The 19,598-nt window shown below is 42.1% G+C and overlaps 1 protein-coding gene across 3 annotated transcripts in view; it reads left to right on the top strand.

The window, feature by feature from the left end:
• Positions 1-9,621: 9,621 nt before the first annotated feature.
• The window catches only part of LOC138521755 (E3 ubiquitin-protein ligase TRIM39-like), a 197,362-nt gene continuing 187,385 nt past the window's right edge, over positions 9,622-19,598 (top strand). Inside the window, exon 1 of one of the 3 annotated variants that reach the window (XM_069634813.1) lies at positions 9,622-9,706. The gene's annotated coding sequence lies outside the window, so the exon portion shown is untranslated. The other 2 variants (XM_069634814.1, XM_069634815.1) reach the window with 2 other exon arrangements.

The following is a 19,598-nucleotide window of genomic DNA, read 5'->3' as shown; positions in this document are numbered from 1 at the left end:
ATACTTCTGATATAAACGCTCTAAATATAGTCTTCTTTTGTGAAGCAGTGCACGACAATATACTGTAAGCGGCACATTCTTAAAGCATGCCCAGCTTTTGTTCTTCGTCCTGTAACCTCGCGTGTTGGCCATATATTAAGCCTAAAGCGTAGAAACATAGTTCTTATTTTGGGGTCTGGAAATTTGATTAAATAACGCTCAGCGTTATTCATGCTCTTATTGCGGGGCGTACCATTTTTAAAATCTGCATATTGCATACACTGTTGATGAGTTCACATCCACTCATATAACCATAGTTTATTTTTGGCTCGATCTGGATTTCTCGTCAACAACTCTAATGTAATACCTGCTGCTAGCATGGTAGCTGATAAGTGATTCTTCCAAGGAGTTAGCTTTTTTATTATGTCTTTTTTTAAATAGACTTATAAAATAGAAAAAAGAGATACTTCAATGTTATTATTGATACATTTCTTATACAGGTTAAGCATTTTCCAAGTGCATGTTGCACTAAGAGACAACAATTCCAGTTTGTATTGGATTCTGACTTGTTAATAACATTAACACCCTTTTCCAAAAAAGACCTTCTCGACTGGTCCAGTATTTTGTATCTTTGAAGCCTCGAGTTTCTGTGCCATACATTATAACTGGAACTGCCTTTTGCTTATAAAATATTACAATGGGTTCCAATGAGAATTATCTGTATTTTCTAAGTATGACTATCGCTTGTGCTGCTGCAGTCTGGACTTTTCTTAGTTGCTCAGGCTTATATGGCAAATCGGCGCATTATCATTGGTGTTAAGCCCCAAATAACAATATTATTTTGTGGTGTCTATCTGACTACCATTTAAGTGCCATTTATATTGGGAGTATGCTCTTTTTTAGTATTGCCACAGATCAAAATCTTAGTCTTCTTCAAATTAATTAATAATTGATTATCTGTGGCATAGGATTCTAAGGCTGTTCATAAGTTTTGTTAACCTTTCGGAGTTTTAGAGAGTTACACCAAATCATCTGCATACAGAAGCCACGAAAGCTTCTATGCTCCAATTTTTGGTGGATCTGCCATTACTGGTCCAAATGTTTGTCCTATGTCCGAGATAAAGAAATTAAACAATGAGGCAGCCAAAATACAACCTTGTTTACGGCCACGATTAGTGATTATAGGCTCAGAAAGATTGCCATTGATGCTTAAGCAGATTTGGATTGAGCTGTTAGTGTGCAATTGGCAAATCAGAGCCAGTATATAGGAAGGACAGCCCGCTCTTTCTAGTTTCTCATACAATAAATCTGTAGATATCAAGTCAAAAGCTGCTTTAAAATCAATAAACGCCATGGCGATTGGCTGCCGAGTCTGTTGCCCATAGCTTTTAATTGCTCATAGTGCAAACATGTTAATAGCAGTACCAATCATGAAACAAATCCAGTTTGATGAGTGTCGAAAGTGTTAGTTTCTTGAATCCAGTTTGAGAAGTCTCTCAACAATAATCTCGTGAAAATCTTACCCGGAATATCTCAAAGGGCGATCGGGTGATAATTTCCAGGCAGTTTCCGATCTCCCTTTTTGTAAATTGGTACAATTATCAACTTTTTCCAAGAAGGGGGAATCGACCTTTGAATTATTACCCTTAAAGAGATAGCATATAGCACTGCCGCCCTCTCCTCAGGATGAGCTTTCAACATATGATCATTAAGTCCATCGGGCCCTGGTGCACAAGAGGTACTTAACTTTGTTATCTGATCAAGTACGTCCGCCTTATCAAACTTCAAGTTTTCATCATTCGTCCAGATCTCTCAATCACAAGAACTTGATATCATATGTGAAACATACAAGTCTTCAAAATGTTTCAGCCACACTTCTTTAGGTACACAATTAATTTGATAAGGAGCTTGAGACATGTGATTTGCAGCATTTAGGATCTTCCAAATTTCTGCACTATTTTTGGATGCTATGATAGATAGCATTAGCTCACATTCTATTTGGAAGGTGTCCGCTCGATATGCTTTATGCCAGTTTTTATATTTCATTTTAGTACTCAGATGGATTGTATCCTTTCATTTAATGGGAGCAGCCTTACTCGTCTTATATTGGCCCGCAATTCAGTTTTCTTTGTGGCTACATCCCTGTTATATACATGTTTGTGCCTGTATTTTGGTTTTTGGTTAAGAGAGGAACATGACTTAAACATCATCATGACTGTCACATAATGACCATGGGATATGATCAATTCTGGATTAAGGTCTCTATGATCTGCTGCAAGGGCCCGGTCAAATATAAGCAGTCTGGAGACCACCGAAATCTATTAATACCATTCAAGATCTCTAGTAGGGGCGTGTAACATTCACAACTAATTGGTTGCTCTGCCCAGGCCCATGACATTTCTAATAAATCATGATCACTGTACGTTTGAGAAAGGACTTTAAAATCGTGAGTAATATTAAACATGCCTCAGTCCACAAATTTATAATCAATAATGGCAGATTGTTTAGCTCTCGTCCAAGTATATTTTGAAGGATTATCTCCTTTCATTGCTCCATTTAACATTACTAGTTGTCTTTCTGACATCAACGTCAGCCACTTATGTGTTGTTTGATCCATCTTAAAGGGGCAATCTGTAAAGCAGTGTATATTTAAATTTCCTGCTAGAATTGTAAAGTTTTTTTTAAACATCTTTTTATTAAGGTCTCATCAGTTACAACATCACTCAGTCAATGCATTTCATGGTAAATTTAGAGCAATAGCATCATAACATGTTAAGCAGTTCGTCGTTCACAGATCTGTTTCGCAGTCCATAAGCATGTCACATAGATATGTCCTGAAAGGGCCCCAGATGTCCTTCGGTCAGCTCACGCTGGGTTGGGTAAGTACATATTGTTCCTCACACTCATTGATGTATGTTAGTTCTCGCAAGAAAGTGTTCATGGTAGGGGGCTTTGAGCTTTTCCATACTTGCAATATACATTTCTTAGCAATAATACAAGATACATTAAACAGTCTTCTGACTTTTTCTGAGCATTTACTGATGTCCCCGAACAGATATTTTTGGGGAGACAAATGCGGAGGAATCTGTGTGACATCAGCCAACATGGCGGCCACCTGTTCCCAAAACCGTGCCACTTCTGGGCATTTCCAATACATGTGATAGGATCCCGTTTGCGGAATCCCACATTTGGGACAATTGCCTGAATCGTCTGGTGTGAATTTAGCAACCTCTGCAGGCGTGTAGTGTAACCTATTGAGAATCTTGAATTGTATCTGGCGTAGTCCCGCATTGAGGGATACCTTTTTCGTGAGTGCGCAATATCTGCCCCATTTGTCGTCAGGTATTTGCATTTCCATATCTGTTTCCCATTTCTCTTGCACCCGGTTGGCCGTGGGGGTGTGGATCTGTATTACCTTATACAATTTGGAGATACCCAGCCCGTCCTGTGTTGCAACCAGTTGTGTGCAGGGGTGAGAGGTGGGTTCGTCAGGGAATGACGGCCAGCATGCTTGATATGCAGATCTCATTCTATAGTACTGTAATATACGGAGTGGGCCTCCTCCCACGCCTCTTGTGAATACATCAAGGGTTCCGAACTTCCCCTCTATATACATATCTCCCACTTTCATCTCCCTGTCAGGGTCCCAGGCCTCCTGTATACTAGTATCAAATGTAGGGGGGGGGGGTGTTTGGATAATTCCAAAGGGGAGTCTCGGGGTTATATGGCATTTCTATATTCAGTCTTTTAAATATCGCCCCCCAGGCCCTAACGGTGCAGCTCACAGGGTCAAATTCACATGCATCTCTGTGTCTTGTATCATAAATGACTGATTTGATATCTGTGGGTGCAGTGGTGTACTGCTCTATCCAGGTGTGTGGCGAATTATCTACCTCATCATAGCAGTACCTTGCGAACTGAGCCTGCGCCACTATGCAGTAGAGCTCAAAATCTGGTGCCGCTATCCCCCCTGTTTCATATGGTTCTGCCATCTTTTCCCAGCTGATCCTGGACAACCCCCCCCCCCGTTTCAGAGAAACGACACCGTCATGGACCTAAGCCTGGAGAAGAATTCCTTTCCCGGCCATATGGGGATATTTACAAACAGGTATAGCAGTTTCGGGAGTACTATCATTTTAAGGATTGCGATTCTGCCGAGCAATGAAATTGGAAGGTGTCTCCAGACCTGTAGTTTGGTATTAATTGTTTGCAGTGCCAGTTCATGATTGTTCATGTAAAGGGTTTGCTTATTACCTGAAACCAACACCCCCAAGTATCTAATGTTTCGGTCCGCCCACTTGAGGCCGCATGTCAGAGCGGGGCTTTCCGTGGAAGGGGTTAGTGGAAATACTTCTGACTTGGAGTTGTTTATCGTGTAGCCGGAATACTGTGCAAATTCGTTAATGTCTGCCATGATGGGGTCAATGTTTTTTTCCGGTTCGCGGACATAAAGCAGTGTGTCGTCCGGATACAGTGATATTATTTGGGTGGCTCCTTTCAGTGTTATACCCCTTTTGTTATGTCTCAACCGAACTGCAGCTGCCATGGGTTCTATTGTTAAAGCAAAAAGAATGGGGGAGAAGGGACACCCCTGTCTGGTTCCTCTGCCCAGCTCGAACAGCCCAGACACGGTTCTATTTGTGCATACTTTCGCCCCAGGGGCGGTATATAGCAGTTTGACATAGTTGATAAAGTGGGGGCCTACTCCAAACGCCTCAAGCACTAAGAAGAGGTATTCCCAGGAGACTGAGTAAAACGCTTTTTTGGCGTCAAGAGACACCGCCACAGCTTGTTTGTTTGGGTTAATTTGTGACATTATGCCGATTAACCTACGCAGGTTTAAGGCAGTGGACCTTCGGGGAATAAACCCACTTTGGTCTGCATGTACCAGCGTGGGTGTAAAGGGTAGCATGCGGTTCGCTAGCACCTTCGCAAATATCTTAGCATCCACATTTATCAGGGATAAGGGTCTATACGATGCCATATCTTGTGGCGGGCGTCTCGGTTTAGGCAATACCATAATTATAGCCTATCACATTGTGGGGGGCAGTATTAGCTTACCCAGGGCCTCCTCCCATAGTTCCAAAATCACCGGGACCAGCTCCTCCCGAAACTCTTTATAAAATTCAGCGCTCAGTCCATCTGAGGCTAGAATCGTAAAGTTAATGGAGGGATCTAAAACAATCAGTTCAAACATATGTTCCAAGTCATGTAAAACATTAACCTCAGCAATACCAACATAATTCCAGTAAATATTCAATATTGCAAGATTTCCATCTGTAGTTTTTATTTTGACCAATTGTGCATAAATATTGGGAGGAGCCCAAGGCTCCAACATATAATTGCAATTCAACTTGACAGCTACCAAAAGACCGGCAGACGGTCTGCCTCGGGCCAAGGTTTTCGCTGGTAGTAGGGATATATTATATCCATGCAACAATGGGGTGTTAAAAAGCCTCGTTTCCTGGAGTAAAACAATATGAAATGTATTACGGTATTCATGTGCTGGCTGCAGTAGGTGTTTAAATCCTTGCGTGTTCCAGCTGGCCAGCTTGCAAATTGACATATCAATAGTATTTAGTTGTTATACATCAGTTGGATTATTGCTTGGGTAGAAAGATCTGTAATGATTTGGTTTAGCATGAATAAGTGGTGGACCTAGTGTAATTTCTCGTGTGTGATCAAATAGATCTCCGGTACAAGTAAATTTTAACCTCGGCTCTAGGCATTTTCCCACAGAATCTGGATTTCGTAATTCTGATTGGTCATCTGTCCTTTGTACTTTGATCATGTTGTTTTGTTTTAGAATAAATCCCATACAAAAAAGATCTGCTTTTGCCTTCCATATGGTATTTAATACTATGCGGGACATGATCCATAATCTGGCTTGTGTAAGGTTGTCATCATAGCTAAACTCAACTTGGGATATATCGGAAGAACTCAGGTCTTCAAGTGTTTGTATATCGCTAAGAATCGCTAGAATACTGGATCTGTTTAAAGTGTTTGTTTGATAACGTCCTCCCCTACAAATCAGTAATAAGGAATGGAGATTCTTATATTTGTTCATATGGGCAACTCGATCTGCTGTAGGGTGTTTCATAGACATGTTCAACTGAGTGTAGTTATATCTAACACCCCCCAATGCCTGCTTTCGAGCTATTTCATGCGACCTAATGGGCTGGATAGCTAGCGCTGTACATACATTTTCTAAAGCATTATAGTCAATGTGAGATTTATCCATTCTAGTTCTTCGCTGCTCTAATGTAAAGTATGGTTAGGTGGAAGATGCTGGATCTATTGATTGATTAACATGTAGATTCAATACTGCTTCTGCTCTCACAGCATCAGGTATCTTAGTGTTGAGAAGGGGTTCTGACAAGGGTTTGTTGTTATCCCATTGTTCCTCTTCCTGTATTAAATCATCAAGTGGTTTATATATCAATGCATTTTGCAAAGTATTAGAGCTAGCCTTTGTCATAGCTTTCCGTGATTTGGCCATGTTAACATATTTTTTCGTAATTTGATTGCTAATAGTCTTGGATTGAGTAGGTGGAAGTGTTAAAGATTGTATGAAATGTTGTGATATAACCAAGAATGGTGTGGATGGTGCTTTCTGATTTTTCTTTTTTTCCATATTAAAGAATTTGCAATTGGAGGTTTATTATTGGTGAATCTCTGAAATGGCAGATACATGGCTTTGGCATTGGATGATTTGGGGTTTGTGGCCGAGCAGGGCCTTTGTGCAAGCATTACAGAATCTGAACCAAGAGTACTGATGCTCGTCTCGCCAAGATCAGCATGGGGCAACTGATTGTGAAATCATACAGACAATGTCTTGAGTCAGTTCGTGCTCACTGTTGGTAGGAAGAGCAGGCGTTGTCTGTACAACAATTGGGTTGGAATTAATTGGAATAGATGGACAAATTGTCTGAGTGCATTGTTGCTTCACAAGACTTTGTTTTTTACGCTGTCTTCTCGTTAATGGTGTCGTTAGATCAGTAGATATAGTCTGGATATGCATAGTGTTTTCAGTCTGACTATCCGGTCTTGGAACTTTAGCAGAATTCAACGTAAGTAATTTATTTAGTAGGTTATTGTTTTTGTTTAATATCTCATCTAAAGTTTCATAGAGTTTGGTTAGCAATGTAAGCGCTGTGTTCATAGCTCCTAGCGTGATCTCAAGAAAAGGAGCAGTGCCTATACTTGGGAGAGAAAGTCTATGTGCTGTTGGATTGGAAAATGAAATGGACAGTGGGGAGGACATTTCAGAAGATGACGATGATTTAGAAAACATGGGCGATAGCGACAACAAAGGAGATAGGTGTGGCAGTTGAACATTGCCATGAGTATCTACCGTCTTGTTTACAGGCGCTCCTCCAATAATAGATGTTACACGAGGAAATGTTAAATCATTTGCAAGTGTAATAACAAAATGTGCAATGGGCGAATGACAAGATGTCGTGTGTTGTGACAAAATGTCTATCTGTGAGTGTAATAGGGACAAGTCAGCATGTTGTTCAGAATGTATAATGATATCTGCATTAGAGGCGGCAAAGCAAGAAGAAGGTTGTAATGTCAAAGTGGAGATCAAGGAAGGATAACAAATAGCTATATTGGATTCTGCGACAATGCAATCCGTGAGATCGATTAACACTTAATCTGAAATTTCTCGTGCTTTGTCCACTTGTTGCAATGGCTTGGTTAAGGAGAGCTATATTGACTTTGGGGTGCAAAACTCTTGTATATCTGAAGTGTTTATTGACACATTTTACTAAACAGTCGCGGTGGCAAGGGTTTAATGCTAGGTTTGGATGTGTGGTGTTTTGAACTCCGAAGATTCATTAGTTTTGTTTTAGTTATAACAATGGTGGAGTTAGGCATGGCTGATTTTGAAGTGCAAGAATAGCTCATATTAGTAAATTCACTTCTCTAGACAGGGCAGTGCTACAATGCACTTGCCGTATTAACAGGGAGTTAAAAAGACAAAACAGAAAAGAACAAAAATCAATTCACATGAATAAGAAAACACATTTATATTCAACCAAAGATTGTGTCACGCTCACTGCCACTCCGCCTTCCGAACTGCCTAACTGCACTCAAAGAAGCACTGCCGTGAATGCGCGCGATAGATGGTTCTTGTAGGAGGTCGGACGTGAGGGGGCTGAGTCAGTGAGGAAAAAAAATGTAAATACAAGAATAACAATTTGTTTTTTAAAAGTTACTGTGCAAATGTGCACACCTCCACAATAGTCCGCAAGGGTATAAGGTGATACTATTATATTGGGGGGAAACAGAGATAGTAGTTATAAGGTGTTAGTCCATAAAATCGAAATTTGAACAAAATTGAAGGAAAGTCTTCAGGACAGCATAACAGTCAAGTTTTCAAGAGGCTCCTGCCTAACTGCACTCAACTAAGCTCTTCCACGAATGCACACGGGAGATGGTTCTTGTTGGATGCCGGAAGTGAGAGGGCGCAGCTAGTGAGGAAAAAAAATAACTCTTTTTTAAAAAAGTTACTGTGCAAGTTTGCACACCTCCACAATAGTTTGCAAGGGTATGAGATTATACAGTCAGGTTTTCAAGAGGCTCCTGCCTAACTGTACTCAACAAAGCACTCCCACAATTGCGCAAACTTATTATTCGATACTAGTTACGCGACGCCCAGCTCCCTGCTAATCTTACAGCAGCGTGACTGATGTGCAGGGCCCTTATGTGTCCTCGGGGCTTTGACCCCCACATCTCTCATACCAGCCGCTGTCTTTCTACTGCACTTACTTGGCTCACCCACTCATCGGTGGTTGCACTTACCTTCTTCTCCTCTTAGCACTTACCCTGAGCACTTCTCCATACATGCCAACATTCTGAGGCACCTAGGAGGGAGATTTCACGAGAGAATTCGGGAGAAATTAATTTCCCCATAGGCATGCATTGGGGCTAGAATTATTTTAGGCGGGAGAACGTGGAAAATAGCAATATTTTGCAATATTTTTCAGTTCAAAATCGGGAGTCTCCCACCTAAATCGTGAGGGTTGGCATGTCTGCTTCTCCATGAGCATCAAAGCGCCTTATCCCTCCACCCTCTGCACTTGCACATTCTGAATACTCACAAGGTATAGTAGGTTTGTCTTACCCTCCCTTATTCTCATTATTTGTTTGTACTATTATTGCAATTATTTATCCTTGCTGTAATTCATTGTCTTCCCCTGTCCCCACCCTGTTTGCCCTGTGGGCGCTTTGAAACAGTTTTGCTAATTCTATAAGTGCCTAATAAGTGACCAATAAATAATTAATAAATAAAGGTATGTCTAGTCAAGCCTCGGTCAAGCAAGCCCCATTCCACACCTCCCACTCTCTACTTTTTGGATGCAGCCTGAGTCCACTATGATTATTGTTTCCACTTTCACCAGTAAACTAAAAGTCACATTTCGCCCATAGACGTGGACATCTGCGCACGCGCCTTACCTTCAAGTTATCGGGCAGGCATGCGTGCACCCGGTAGCCATGAATGAGTCAGGCAAAATTGAATGAATGAGAAAAGGCCAGTCTGCCTACATCGATCAATTGGAGAAGATAGTTGGCTCGCGTCTGCGAAGGACAGGCAAGCAGGCCTATCAGAGAGCAGATTATGCTACGTGGGGCGGTGTCTCGGAGCGCGCGCCGCAGTCTTGCGGCTTAGTGCGCGTGCGCCGGAAATGGGATGGCTGTCAGTTTACCTTCTTTATCCCAGGTAAGGCATTTAGGGATGATCCTGGGGCTCACGCCCTCTCGCTCGCGGAAACGTTCGAGAGTGGCCGTTATCCGCGCGCGCGCCCTTCTCCAGAGATAGCCGGACTCACAGAGCAGGGTCAGTCCTCTGCCAGGCCAGACACCTGCTCGGTGCGGGCTGCCCGACCCTTTGTTGCAGATTGTCGGACGTAGGTCTGCGAGAACGATGACATATAGTAGATTAAGCCGCAGTCGATTGTCGTTTCAAAGCTAGATGTTAAGAAGAACAGAACGACGTTACATAATTATTACGAGCGGTAAAATTGATCGTATCTACGAATACTACTGGGCAGAGATTTAAATAAATACAAGGCATTGGGTATTGACAGAGCTCATCGTGGTAATTCTATTATAGGACGCAAAGATTTAAAATATGTATATCTGAATTACATCGTTTATATTTATGGTTCTAATGTGTTTTTCAATTATGCCTCGTTAGCAACACAATATTACACTGTTACCAGCGACCTTAATTGCAACATATTGTTTCCTTTATTCCCGGTTAGCATTATTCTGGTTTTATATAGAAATGTCTATTTACGTTATGGCCACTGTGCATGTGCTGACCGTTCCCATTCTGTCATTGTTGAAACAAAATTGCCCATTAACATTATTTCCTTTTGATGATTCATTGACGTGTTCCGTTTTGCCCATCTTTACACACCATCATCTGTTTACATTATGCCATCTTAAATCGTGTTCCCGTTGCACCTAGTACCCGGTACATTGTCAGTTTTCATTACGCCCAGCTAGAACATATTTGTACATTTCCACTATTCTGCCCATTATTGCGACTTTATATTATGTCCACTTGGCACGTTATTGTCGATTTTCATTGTGCCCAGGTAGCACACCATTACCAATTTATATAGGCCCTGTTAGAACATGTATACCCAGTTGTCCGGCCTTGCCTTCCCCAGCTGGCTATTACTAGTGCTGGAATATTCCCCACCTGTATGTCCACTAAGCTATAGCGGACTACATTTGTATTATATGGTTGCATTTTATTCCAGATCTTCCCATTACCCTATTGTCCGAATTCCAAGACGACCTGAATAGCACAGCCAGGCAAGCTTTTTTTAAATCCTTGGTGCTGAATCTTCCAATCCATGCCCATGGTTCTGAGTATGGGCAAACTTAGACCTACCTGGAGGGGTTCTTTCTACCTTCGGCTGAGGAAAAGGTTACGATCCTTCCATTTGATGCCAAGTAGTTGATAATGGAAACTAAGAAATTGGACCACAGTTCCCTAACCTAACATCATTCTAAGTGCTAACTATCCTGGGCTGGATTCTCTTCAAAACTGCGTGCTTCATATGAACACCAGCCTGCGTAGCCATAAAACTCGGGGGGGAGAAGGGGAGGAGGGCATGCACCTCTTCTAACTAGACCATTCCAAGGATTGAGGCTAAACGGGCACAAAGAGAGACAACCAGGACACAATCCTTTTGCTACCCTCAGCTTACTGGTAACAATCTGGACTCCCCCTTGCTGTTCAACTTGAGACCCTCCTCTTCATGGAATATCGACTGGTTGCTTAGTACCTGTGACTCCTAGTTATATGCCTCACCTGTAGTATGGGATATCCTAGATACTTTAACCTGTAACCCCAAATTACCCGTACAGCGCTCTGTTGGTTTCTAGCTAGGTTCACAATATATAAACCCAAATACAAAAACCTTTTCTTTACAGAAAGGCCTTCAAAGTAGACCCCTTGGACAACCGGTTTTAAGCATTTTAAAGGATGGGGGTGGGAGTCCTCTTTTTGCCTTCAATTGCAGAGACACATACTTCAATATTCCCATCTGGAAGCTGTACATGACATTTCAGAAGTGTATTGAAGCGGTAATTACAAAGACCCAGGTTTGGTCAGAGCTCCATGCCTCGTGTCTTTATCAATCTGATGGCTTTTTCTCAAGGGTTGAACACTTGACGGGCTCCAGTGTCCAGCCTTCCATCTAAATCATTTACAAAAACAAGGTTGGACCAATGAATGGAGATGACGCCGAAGTTTTTTTTAAAAACATAGTATCACAAATTTTAATCAATAAACCCATAGTTAAATGTTATATGCAATGTTTTAAAATCATAATTCACAATCATATATTTCATCTATACTTCACTCATTCGTACAAAATTCTTCCTAAAAAAACAAATTTGGCTCTTTCCACATAATGTATCGTTCGCTTAATACATCTAATTCTGAAGACATTAATCAAGGTATTATCTGCCCAGTTTTTGCTTTCAGGTGTCGTATTTGTCTGGTCAGTGAACCAGAATATCTTGTATAGTCGTCGACACGTGTTTCGGTCCACATTTAACAGAAATTGCTGTTTTTCATTCTTAAGACCTTCTTCAGGACGTAAGGCGCAGACAATTGCGTGTTTTGGAAAAATATGCATCAATTGTCAAATCTAAAAAACAATATACATAAAATGCCATCATTGGCTGTTTTCATCCCATATTTCTTTAGAGTGACTATTATTGTCAAGTGTATAGCATCTCAACACCACTACCTACTCACCCCTATGTGTCAATTCACAGGTAGGCGACTAAGTATGCGGAATCAATCCTTCACGGTATCAATGATATAATCAAGACCCTGTGAAACAAACAGAGAAACACCTTAGTTTTCTGTGTCAGTAAAACAATTCTTTCATAGTACATGATGATATAGTCAAAAGATATCTGACTTACAGTTCTTCGCTGATAAGCATCCCGTCGGATGACTTTTCATACTTCAATTTTCTAAAATTTCTCAAAAATCAAGAATTTTAAGATTTTGGCTCCACAGACCTGTAAAAGCCAGAACATTCTATTGTATAATGTATCATGTATGTCATATAGTGTTCTCTCGTCAAGGTCCGGGAGGAAGGTAGCAAAAGAATTATGCCAAAAACTCTGTGCACTCACCATTAAGGGTCTACGGGCTGTGTAATAGTTGTAAAACTTTCCGCCTATTCTCCAGCAACCGTCTTCGTAAATTAGATGCACGGAGCTGCTGGAAATAGTACATAATTAAAATGGATGTACATTAGTTGCATCACCGCCATGTGGCAGTGAGTCAAAGTAGGTTAAAAAATGTAACAACTAACTCTAATTGAAGAAATATGGGATGACAACGGACACTGTTGGCATTTTATGTATATTGTTTTTTAGATTTGACAATTGGCGCATATTTTTCCAAAACACAAGGGCGAACGCAATTGTCTGCGCCTTACGTCCTGAAGGTCTTAGGAATGAAAAACAGCAATTTCTGTTAAATGTGGACCGAAACACGTGTCAACGACATACAAGATATTCTGGTTGACTGTTCGACCAGACAAAGACGACACCTGAAAGCAAAAACTGGGCAGATAATACCTTGATTTATGTCTTCAGAATTATATGTATTAAGCGAACAATACTTTATGTGGAAAGATCCAAATTTGTTTTTTTAGGAAGAATTTTGTACGAATGAGAGAAGTATAGATGAAATATATGATGATCAATTGTGATTTATGATTTTAAAACATTGCATATAACATTTAGCTATGTGTTTATTGATTTAAATTTGTGATACTATGTTTTAAAACAAACTTACGTGTCATCTCTATCCATTGGTCCAACCATGTTTTTGTGAACCCTCTATATTTTGCCTGTGGGACCAGGGATTGAAAGCAGGTCTACCCCTTTAATTTTGATTCCATCTAAATCAACCATGTTGAGCCTATTTAGATGTCAGGCTGATGGAGAGCCTTGTCCCTTCAGATTGCTACATCTTCTATCCATCTGGACCTGCCTGCAGTGACTGTCCAAGGATTTTAAAAAGCCAGAGTGTTTTTATTTTAAAGGGTGATGAACCTTCATATTGAGTGGAATGTGTGACAGGTTTAATGTCTCAATGGGGGTGAGCAAAATGCAGGTACTATTTGGCTCAGCTATGGTGGATCCGCTCTTTCCTCCTCTTCAGCAGAGCTGTCCGCGTTCTCCTCATCTTCTCTTTTGGCGACTACCTCTCTTCGTTCTCTCTGCAAACTGCTTCTTCATCCTCCCATATCCAACAATCTGGCCATGATCTGGATTCCTGGAGCTCCCAAACATTCAGCAGCAGCAGACAGCTTCCAGGATCCGCCTCTGCTCGCTGAGTCCATACGTTGTCTCAGCACGTTCACCAGAGGTTGAAGGTCCAACCCTTTCGTTATCTTAATGTTTTTTAACCTCCCGCTATGCTGCAGGTTGCATCACATCACTGCAGTGATGAAAGGAAGACTGGACTCCACAGAGCTGCTTTCTCTGAAAACTGTTGTTAGTGGCTCATCACAAAGGGCATGGCTTTCCTACGAACAGTCGGTTTCCTTGCCCTTCGCAGGAGTTTAGTAACATTACTGCCTTTTGGTTAACAAGCAAAAGTCTTCTCTGGTCCCATACGAGCCTTTTCTAGAGGCATGGCCAGGATTGTCTAAGAAGTCGAGCCTGAAGCTAATGTAGTTGGGCCTGCCGCAGTGACATTAACATCTGTAAATGCCCACACATCTGTGCTGAGTGGGCATTTAAAGATTTTGGGTGGGGCTTGCCCTCTCCATTCATTGAGATATTCTACATACAGACATGAGATGCACTTTTGCCTTGCCACAGACAGTTTGTACTCTTCAGAGCATAGAAACACTTCAGTTGTTGCTGTTACAGGGCTCGAAATTAAGATTGGATAAGCAGGAGCTAAAAGCAGCTCCTGGGTATCCAGCATTAACCAGTGACCAGGAGCTACCCGTAGGGAACGAGAAACGAGCACATAGCATTGTGTAAATGTAACTTCCACCTAAGATGCAGACCTATCATTTATTTATGACCCCTTATGCTTTAATGGTGTATAGATTTGTCATAATGTTTATTTTTAGATTGTACCAAATACACAGTTAAATTCACATAGGTTTGCTTGGCACCCATTGGCCTGGGGAGCAAAACGTTACTTTTGGTAGCTATTGCTATCAAGAATCGGGCTCTACTAGACTACAAGCACGGGCTAAATAGCTTCCCTCAATTTCAAACCCTGCGGCATGGTTGTGCCATTCAGTAGAAAAATAGGTCTTTGGGACTCTTCTGTCTACATTGTCCCTTTTTATTTTATGCATGAGAATGTGAAACCCTCAGCTGGAGTTTATTTATTTTTGGAGTCGGTGGTTCAAGCTCCAGTCCAATTGCTGTGCTGTCCAAATAGATCTTTCATGGTGGTACCAAGACTTCAAACTATACCACACAACTGGCCCCCCGATTTACATGTCTGACCCCAGTTGAAAGGTGAGTTTTATGCCAGCCTCATAGGTTCCCTTCTAATGCACATGACGGGTATCTCTTAAATGATGACAGCACCCAATTCAGAAAGATAATCACTTATCCATAGTCCTCGCAGTAACTGCCTGTCTTTAAAATAAACCCTTTAAGTAGCACGCGACAAAGCAGTGCGCCAAAATAGTAGCCAGAATAACCATTCTCAAATGGGAACGTTTTTGAGGCATTCAGCATTTGTCACCGCTTGGAATTTCTAATCTGCAATTTTAAAGGAGAACAATATGGGATTAAAATCTACATGAAAATAGTTGGGCAATACAGTACATAGCAAACCTGTAATATGCATGTTCCTCATTGTGCCCTCGCTCAGTTCCCGTCTGGAGTTTCACAAACACGTATTGGAGGTATTTTCATTTGAGGCCAAACACACTACAGAACGCGGGGGGAAAAAAGAAAAATGCAGTATGGTATTATAATCTGTTGCCTCAGCCACTTAGTATGACAAACAATGTTAAATAGCTGTCAACCTTTCAAAGTTGCAATTGGGTGCTCAAACGTAGAAATGCTTGTTCGAGAGGGTGACCCGATGGGAATGTCCCTTTAAAAACATTGGACTAGTGGAATATTTATCATGTCATGTATTCAATAACAGTGATGGTGAAATTAGGCTGGCCCATCAGGATGAAGATTGCTTTACAGCTATGAGTTGTCTCCTTGGCCCTACAAGTATTAGAAAAGGGCACTAACCGATGTAGCTCTGCTGTTTTACACTGGCAGCAAGATGTATATTACAAGGAAATGACAGACCACAAAATTCACTAGCATCGTCAATAACTTTTAAGTGGGTCGAGCACTACCTTTGCCCTGTGGACGTGTACTTTCTGAAATGTTTGCACTATCGGTGGCTGCCCGCTGGGTGGCAGATTTGCACCATGTGCTTGCCAGTTGTGTGGTAGTCGATCTCTGGCAGTCTGCCCACCAAGTCTGTAAATGAAGGCAGCCTGGGGGTTGAGTTCTGGACGAGCTCCGAGGCGGATGTGTACAGAACACCCATGAGTCTGCCAGTATGGGTAATTGTTGAAGGCAGGGTGTAATTTCGAATATAAATAACAAAGTAAGCAACAACAGAGAGCAGAGGCAGACTTGTGGTAAGGTGCATTTCCAGAAGAGCCTTGTTTAATTGAGTGTTGTCTACTGAGTGGTGAAGCGGTGATAGTGGGAACATATACCATGGGGAGTGACTGGAGGACACAGAAATGTATTTTTGTTGTTGTGTTTTGGTGCCCGGACAGGCTGACTCCAGTATTTGCACATTTTAAAAGTAGGCCATGAGGGCAGAGTGCAGGAGAGGCGGGTTGGGAGGTTACTTTGGATAGGCGGATGTTAATGTTAGTGCGCGGTACAAATGTCCTTTAACATTATCACCACCGGGGTGGTCCCCTGGCACTCTGGCGGCTCTGAAAGAGGAGGGGAGGTTGAGTTAGTGGGAGGAGGCAGGAATAGTGCAAGAGAGCAGTGATGTGCTGTTGGCGGCCTCAGCCCGGTGGGTCCATTGGCTGGGCCTGGGGTGTTTGCGGCCGGTAGTCGTCGTGTAATGTTGTGCAAGACTGTGTGTTTTTGTTTTGTTGTTGCAATGTAGTGAAGGTTGTGCGGTTTGTTGTGCTGTAGATTTTGGTTGTTTGGTTGGAGTTTGAGAGGTGTATGCAGAAAGGGAAATTGTTAGTAGGGTTGGTTAGTTTGCGTCTCTATCCTGAATTCAGGCGCTCGGCTTGCGCAGTCTCCCCTGGTGCTGCTCTGTCCGAATCTGGGTCCGACTGGCATACAAGGTTCCTTACTCCTCTGGCCCCCACCTCTAACATGCTCTCTCATAGCTCCCCTTATCCTCCCTTCATACTCCTGTGGCAAGTGCACCTGCCAATATCAACCTCTAAGGTAGAGTGGTGATTGCCAATATCTCGACAATTCCGCACCACTGTGGTAACTGGCAGTAACTAAGGGACAGGCGAAAGTGTTAGTGGGATTGTCTGGGGGAGTTGGCTCAGTCTTCGTGCGTGCTGCCTGTGTTCCAGTCTGTCCGTTGTCACCCGTCCAGGTGCCGTGGGAGCTACCCTCTCGTGTCGGGGATGTCGGTGTCCTTTCCGGATTAGTCATCCCTTTTCCGGTTTTGGTTTCCAGATTTAGTCTGTGTTGTTGAAGAGCCAGGTTTTTAGTGATTTCCTGAATTTTAGGTGATCTTCATTGTTTCATATTTCTTTTGGGATGTTGTTCCAGGTTTTTGCGGTTAAGTGGTAGAAGGAGGTGCCTCCAAGTTTTTTCTTAAGGTATGGTTTGAGTTCCAGGCGGATTTCGTTGCTTGATCGGAGGGGTCTCATTGGTTTGTAAACTGTTATTTTCTTTTGTAGGAATTCTGCTCCTTGTCCGCTGATTGCTCTGTGCGTTATGCACATTGTTTTGAAGGTGATGCAATGTTTTACTGGGAGCCAGTGTAGTGTTTTTAGGGCTGGAGTGATGTGGTCTCTTCTGGATAGTTTGAGGTGTAGAAGGAATGGAATTTTTAAAGGTAACACATAAATGGGTTTTAAAGGGTTGGGTTGAAAGGAAAAATATTGACGTTAGAGACACTTATTTTTCAAAGGAAACTCATTCAGTTTTATATTACAGGCGGGGAGAAAGAGAACCCTATATATACCCTGAGAATTGGCGGCACTCGAACCTATGAGCAGAGAGAAGGACAAGGGATCTAACCAGATGCCCATACACAAATGTGTCTTCTGTGCAGTTTTGACAGTGGACAAACTCCTGTGAAAACTCCCATATCGTTGAATGGACTAAGTGGCCCATGCAGTGAAAGTCCCAGGAACTTGCTGCAAAGCATGCCTAAAAAGAGGACAAATATGACCGGACAGACGATCTATGGAGTCCAAACCAAGATGATTCGGGTGGAAGAAATAAACAATGAATAAAGAAGAGAGGGGAAAATCAACGTGTAAAAATACAAATGGGGAACCAGGAAATGTTATGGGGTGGGAGCGATGGAACAAATGTGGAGTATAAGCCACATGTGAATGAAGTCTGACAAACGGGCTGGTGGGTTACCTCAAAGCGTGACCTTCTTTCAAATTCTCATAGGGGCTGTAAAATTATCTGAAGCATATAGTTAGTTTAAAGTTAACTGGGTAATAGAGGTGGGATTTAGATAAAAGTAAACAAAGATATATTCTTTACGGATACATACATGTTTGGAATAGGAGAATATAATGTGTTAGTACTGACGTTGTAGGATACCTCCCATATTAAAATAAATTATTAGGTGATTATATTTTTATAATATAAAAAAACATAACATTTGTACGTTCAATAACAAATAAATGCATATGTATCCCTGTGCTGTGGGACAGGTAGGGAAAAGGACTGTTAGCTTGTGAGGGGTGAGGAGCAGATAATTTGAGATGGGGGAAGTCCATTGAGGTGCAGTTGGCAAGGTCGATGATGAATTTATATGCTAGCAGCAGGAGTGTAAACAGAGTGTTTCTTGCAATGAGAGCCATCCAATGCGGTGACGGTATCTAGAGGTAGAAAAAGATCTAGAAAATTTGGAAAGGGTGCATGTCTCAATGTGAGGACTTTGTTGAAGGGAGGAAAAGAGTGGAGCGGTAGACCAAGAAGTAGGCTGAGCACAAGAGAATTGTTTGTGATGTGTGGGGTGATTTTTCTTATCTCTAGGAGGTGTGGTCTCCCTAGTGGCAGTGGCCATGATGCGTTGAAAGATTATTATCCGAGAAGGTGAATAAATTGGTCAGTGCGCTCTTCCCATACCTTATTTAGTTATGGAATAACATTTGATCAACTGGGTGGGGACCTTAGCTGCATGGGTTCATAGAGACTGCTATCCACCAACCAGTCCGTGAGTGTGTAGACCAACAGTTTGTGCTCGATAAGTTACTGTATCAACTATAATGATTGCATTTTCTTGTATGATTACTTTTCTAGATGTTAATAAACTGATACTGTGAATAACACAAATTTGTATAATAACTTATTGATCATATGCTAATAGAAACACAAAGCCAAGCGCATGGGCTCACATAGAACATACTGTTGGCCTGAAAGATGATTAGGTTGCTGTCATGTTGTTGCAAGCCATGTGTGAGGTGGTGAGCAGATCGGAGGGGGGGGATGAGTCGAGTGTGGGGTTGGTGTTGGAAGCCTCAAGAAAAATTACCTTGGTCTTTGAAGGTTTGAGCATGAGGCAGTAGTTGGCACTTAGGCAATGGGTTGTGCATTCAGACATTGTAGGGGTCAAGGAGGGGACGGAGAATATCTCAGTATCAGCAGCAAAGAGGTGACAGCTCTAGCCAAAAGAGGAAATGTTTTTGCCAGAGACGGAAGAGGGCTGGGTATAGGACTGATTTTTAAGGAAGGTCCACTCTGGGTGGGGGCTTGTCGGGGAGGAGGTGCTGGGTTCCCAGAAGATGGATTTGGAGCGTTCAGGGAAATGGGAGTACACCCAGTCAATTGCATTGCCCTTGAAACCGAAGAGGGAAATAGTTTGAAAGTGGGATAGTTGACCCACAGTATTGAATGCA

The sequence above is a fragment of the Ambystoma mexicanum genome, chromosome 13 (assembly GCF_040938575.1).
Source record: "Ambystoma mexicanum isolate Mex_15411 chromosome 13, UKY_AmexF1_1, whole genome shotgun sequence".
In the NCBI taxonomy this organism is placed as follows: domain Eukaryota; kingdom Metazoa; phylum Chordata; class Amphibia; order Caudata; family Ambystomatidae; genus Ambystoma; species Ambystoma mexicanum.
This window is presented reverse-complemented; position numbering and strand designations above follow the sequence as displayed.